Here is a 6000-nt window from a genome sequence, read left to right on the forward strand (position 1 = left end):
ATAGAAGATATTTTCGCCTCACTATCTGGAGGGAAACGCTTTACAAAGATTGATCTGGCCCAAGCGTATCTACACATGGAGGTGGAAGAAGCGTCTAGGAAATACCTCACGATAAACACTCACAAAGGCCTTTACCAGTACAATTGACTGGTATTCGGGGTAGCATCAGCCCCGGCTATTTGGCAGAGGGCGATGGAACAAGTCCTGCAAGGGATCCCGGGGACCCAGTGTTATTTGGACAACATCCTGGTTACGGGCAAAAATGACAGTGAACACCTTGCCAACCTGGAGCAGGTGCTCACGAGATTACAGGAATATGGGCTACAAGCCAACCACCCCAAATGCGAGTTCTTCAGGAGACAAATCTCGTATTGTGGCCACATAATTGATGAGGAAGGGTTGCATAAGTCGCCGGACAAGATTGAGGCTGTAGTCAAGGCTCCAGCACCGGAAAATGTGTCGCAACTGAGGTCGTTCCTCGGGTTGGTGAACTACTACCATAAGTTCTTGCCGAATTTATCTACAATTCTGCACCCACTGAATGCCCTCCTTCAAACTGGTGTAACATGGAAATGGAGTGATGAGTGTAAGCGTGCCTTTCAGGAATGTAAATGCCAAATCACTTCAAAAGAAGTATTGGCCCACTACAATCCAACACTACCGATTCGGTTAGCATGTGATGCGTCTCCCTATTGCATCGGAGCGGTGCTGTCACACAAATTCCCTGACGGTTCAGAGAGGCCAATAGCTTTTGCGTCGCACTCGTTAACCTCAGCCGAGCGTAACTACGCCCAGATTGACAGGGAGGCCCTCAGTCTGGTGTAGGGGGTGAAGAAGTTCAATCACTATCTGCACGGGCAGAAATTCACCCTACTGACTGATCACCAGCCTCTGGTCTCCATTTTCAACCCAAAGAAGGGCGTTCCGGTGATGATGGCACAATGGCTGCAAAGATGGTCACTTTTTCTAGGGGCACATCAGTACGACATAGAGTACAAGGGTACGAAACAGCATGGAAATGCTGATGGGCTGTCGCGCCTACCGTTGCCTACGGTAAAGGAAGCACCTGCAGTGGACCCTGTTGAGATATTCCATGCGACCATAGTCGAATGTCTACCTGTTACAAACTCAAGTATAGAGAAGGAAACCCGAAATGACCCGACACTCTCTCGGGTCTATGATTTGACGGTGATAGGATGGCCAGCACATGGCGACTCACTGTTGCCAGCATTCTCGCCAAGGAGAGAACAGCTGTCAGTGTGCCGGGGGACCTTGATGTGTGGATCCCGAGTGGTAATTCCACCCAAGTTGAGAGATAGAGTGCTCAATGAGCTTCATGAGAGTCATCTGGGAGGGGTAAAAATGAAGAGCCTAGCCAGGGCGTTTGTGTGGTGGCCGGGAATCGATAAAGAAATCGAGGATATGACCAAGAGATGCACAGGATGCCAGAAGGTCCAAAACGCTCCACCACAGGCCCCGCTACATCCATGGGAGTGGCCCTCATCTCCATGGCAATGGGTACACATTGATTTTGCTGGTCCATTTATGGGCTCAATGTTCCTAATCGCTGTGGACGCCCATTCGAAATGGCCAGAGGTCATCAAAATGTCCTCCACCACCACGGAGAAAACTATTGCAGTCCTACGGACCATCTTCGCCAGGAATGGCTTGCCAGAACAGATTTGCTCCGACAATGGGCCACAGTTTGTGTCAGAGGATTTCTGGAGGTTTCTGAGGAATAATGGGGTGAAGCATTACACATCTGCCCCATATCATCCAGCCACAAATGGATTGGCTGAGAGGTTTGTTCAGACCTTTAAAAAGGCCATAAAAGCAATGCATAATGACGACATACCACTACAACACAAGGTGGATAATTTCTTGTTTGCTTACCGGAATGCGACACATGCAGTCACCAACCAAGCTCCAGCCATAATGTTCTTCAACCGAAGGCTAAGATGTCGCCTGGATTTGCTCAAACCAAACATAAGACGAGATGTTGAGGATAAGCAATTCCAGCACATAAATGAGAAGCCAACCAGGAGCTTCAAGATAGGGCAACCAGTCTTGGCCCGCGACTACCGAACAGAAAAATGGCGGCCAGGAACGATATGCACACAGCAGGGACCACTAATGTACACAGTGGATGTTGGAGAGAGCATCGTGAGACACCATGCTGACCAGATTCTAGAGTCACAGGAACAAGCCAAACAAATACCATGAGCAGGTGCACCTGGTAATCAACCCAAAGTACAGATTGCGTCTACCTCAGAAGCAGTGGTATTGGAAGCTGACGAACCAACCAATGACAATGAGCCAGAATCAACTCTGCCGCAAGAACAGGATACTCAAGAAAGGCGCTATCCAGTCAGGATCAGGAAGCCTCCTCAAAGACTGAACTTATAAATGATTATTTCAGTTGATGTATATAGTACAGAGAAAATTGTAATTGTAATTAGTTATTATTTAGTTGTTAATGAATGTTATGTACTGTTTATCTAAAAGGGGAGGAATTGTTGTGTATGTACCTTTAAGAGAAGAACTGATTCTATACTGCAGTACCGGCAGTGACCACCCCTGTATATAAAGCCATAGCAGGCTTCTGTATTTCAGTCTTGAATTACTCTCTGTTCAGTAAATACCTGTTTTATTGTTCTCCTGCAGTCTGAGTATTATTGATCCTCAGACACTACAGGTATGACTGCAGCCTGTGGAGAATTTTCCCCCCGATTCCCACTGACTTCAATTTTACAAGGGCCTTGATGTCACACTCGGTCAAATATACCTTGCTGCCAAGGGCAGTCACTCTCACCTCACCTCTGGAATTCAGCTCTTTTGTCCATGTTTTGAGGTCTGGAGCCGAGTGGTCCCGATGGAACCCAAACTGAGATTTGGTGAGCGGGTTATTGGTGAGGAAGTGTTGCTTGATAGCACTGTCGACGACACCTTCCATCACTTTGCTGATGATTGAGAGTAGACTGATGGGGCAGTAATTGGCTGGATTGGATTTGTCCTGCTTTTTGTGGACAGGGCATAACTGGGCAGTTTTCCACATTGTCAGGTGGATGGCTGTGTTGTAGCTGTATTGGAACAGCTTGGCTAGAGGTGCGGCTAGTTCTAGAGCACAAGTCTTCAGCATGACCGCCAAGATGTTGTCGGGGCCATAGCCTTTGCTGTATCCAGTGCGCTCAGCCATTTCTTGATATCATGTGGAGTGAATCGAATTGGCTGAAGACTGGCTTCTGTGATGGTGGGGACCTCAGGAGGAGGCCGATATGCATCATCGACTCGGCACTTCTAGCTGAAGATAGTTGCAAATGCTTCAGTCTTGTCTTTTGCACTCGCGTGCTGGGCTCCGACATCATTGAGGATGGGGATATTCATGGGTCCTCCTCTCCTGTTAGTTGTTTAATTGTCCACCACCGTTCACGACTGGATGTGGCAGGATTGCAGAGCTTTGATCGGATCCGTTGGTTGTGGGATTGCTTAGCTCTGTCTATAGCATGCTGCTTCCTCTGTTTAGCATGCATGTAGTTCTGTGTTGCAGTTTCCCCAGGTTGGCACCACATTTTTAGGTATGCCTGGTGCTGCTCCTGGCATGCTCTTCTACACTCCTCATTGAACCAGGGTTGGTCCCCTGGTTTGATGGTTGTTGAGTCTGTGTTTTCAATTGCAGTTATACTGAATAACAGGACACAGACTACAGAAGTAAGTAAACAGGTCTTTAGTGATTGAGGGTCAGGGCTGAACTGAGATACACTTTGCTCCGCAGGGTTTATATACCGGTGTGGTCACCACCGGTACTACAATGTACAGGAGCCATCAAAAAGTAGTCCATCACCTTAAGGTATCCTCTTAAGGTGGTACAGGTTACATACACTACAATTCCTCCCCTTTTAGCTTAACAGTGTACACCCCAAATTAAACATTACATGGATAACATATATACAATTTACACACAAAACTGTCCGAAGATTCAGTCTCTGAGGAGGCCTCCTGATCCGGCCCGGATAACGCCTTTCAGGGGTCTCTGGTTCTCGTTGCTGGGGTGACTCATCCACTTGATCTCCTATGGATTGAACATCATCATATACGTTCGAGTCTGAGGTAGATGCTACAGGCTCAATAAGTTCTTCAACTGGTGTCTCTGCCGTAGACATGGGGTCGACCCTTGTTCTCGATTCCACAAGTTGGTCAGCATGACGTCGTATTACGTTCTCTCCAACGTCTACCGTGTACATCAAGGGTCCTTGTCGTGCACGAATTGTTCCAGGTTGCCCTTTATCATCCCTATAGTCCCTGGCCAACACTGGTTGTCCTATTTCAAAACTACGAGTGGCCTTGTTATTTACATGCTGGAATTGCTTGTTTTCGACTTCCCGTCGCACATTGGGTTTTAACAAATCCAACCGGGACCGCAACCTTCTGTTATAGAACATTATGGCAGGGCTTTGATTTGTCACTGCATGCGTGGCGTTTCGATACGCCATCAGGAAATTGTCCACCTTGTGTTGTAGTGGAATATGGTCTTCACTCATGGCCTTTATCGCCTTTTTGAACGTTTGTACAAATCTCTCGGCCAACCCATTTGTAGCCGGATGATATGGGGCAGATGTATAGTGTTTCACCCCATTCTTTTTCATGAATTTCTGGAATTCTTCTGACACGAACTGTGGTCCGTTGTCTGAACATATTTGCTCCGGCAACCCATTCCTTGCAAATATGGTTCTTAGAACTGCGATCGTCTTCTCAGAGGTAGTGGTCGACATCTTAATCACTTCTGGCCATTTAGAATGTGCGTCTACTGCTATCAAAAACATGGAATCCATGAATGGACCTGCAAAGTCGATATGCACACATTGCCATGGGGCTGAAGGCCATTCCCATGGATGCAGCGGTGCAATTGGAGGTGCATTTTGAACTTTTTGGCACCCTGAGCAGCTTTTAGTCAGATCCTCTATTTGTTTGTCGATACCTGGTCACCACACATAAGCCCTAGCAAGGCTTTTCATCTTGACTCCCCCCAGATGACCTTCGTGCAATTCTTTCAGAACTCTCTCTCTTAATTTAGGAGGAATAATCACCCTTGTTCCATACATCAATGTTCCTTGACATACGGACAGCTGTTCTCGTCTGGCTGAGAATGCTGGTAACAGTGGTTCGCCATGTGCTGGCCATCCCTTCACTGTCAAGTCGTAGACCCGAGACAGTGTCGGGTCATTTCGGGTCTCTCTCTCAATACCCGCATTGGTGACTGGTAAGCATTCGATGATGGTCGAGTGAAATATCTCAACAGGGTCAACTGCCAGTGCCTCTTCCGCTGTAGGTAATGGCAGGCGCGACAGCCCATCAGCATTACCATGTTGCTTTGTACCTTTGAATTCAATATCATATTGATGTGCCCCTAGGAAAAGGGACCATCTCTGAAGCCTCTGCGCCGTCATTACCGGAACACCCTTCTTAGGGTTGAAAATGGAAACCAACGGCTGGTGATCTGTCAGCAGCGTAAACTTTTGGCCTTGCAGGTAATGGTTAAATTTCTTAACTCCCCACATGAGGCTGAGAGCCTCCCTATCTATCTGAGCATAGTTGCGCTCAGCGGAGGTCAATGATCTGGATGCGAAAGCGACTGGCCTTTCCGAGCCATCTGGAAACTTATGTGAGAGCACTGCCCCGATACCATATGGAGAAGCATCACAAGCTAAGCGAATAGGCAGCGTTGGGTTAAAGTGAGCCAACACTTCCTTAGAGGTGATCAGTGCCTTGCTCTTCTGAAAAGCCCGCTTACAATCATCGCTCCGCTTCCATGGTATTCCCATTTGCAAAAGAGTGTTTAGCGGGTGTAACACCGTGGATAAATTTGGAAGAAACTTGTGGTAATAGTTAACCAACCCGAGGAACGACCTCAACTGGGATACATTTTCCGGTGCAGGAGCTTTTACAACAGCTTCGATCTTGTCAGGTGATTTATGGAGCCCCTCCCGGTCAATGACGTGGCCG

The sequence above is a fragment of the Somniosus microcephalus genome, chromosome 2 (genome assembly GCF_052327205.1).
Source record: "Somniosus microcephalus isolate GS21.2 chromosome 2, FLI_Smic_1.0, whole genome shotgun sequence".
Taxonomy (NCBI): Eukaryota; Metazoa; Chordata; class Chondrichthyes; order Squaliformes; family Somniosidae; genus Somniosus; species Somniosus microcephalus.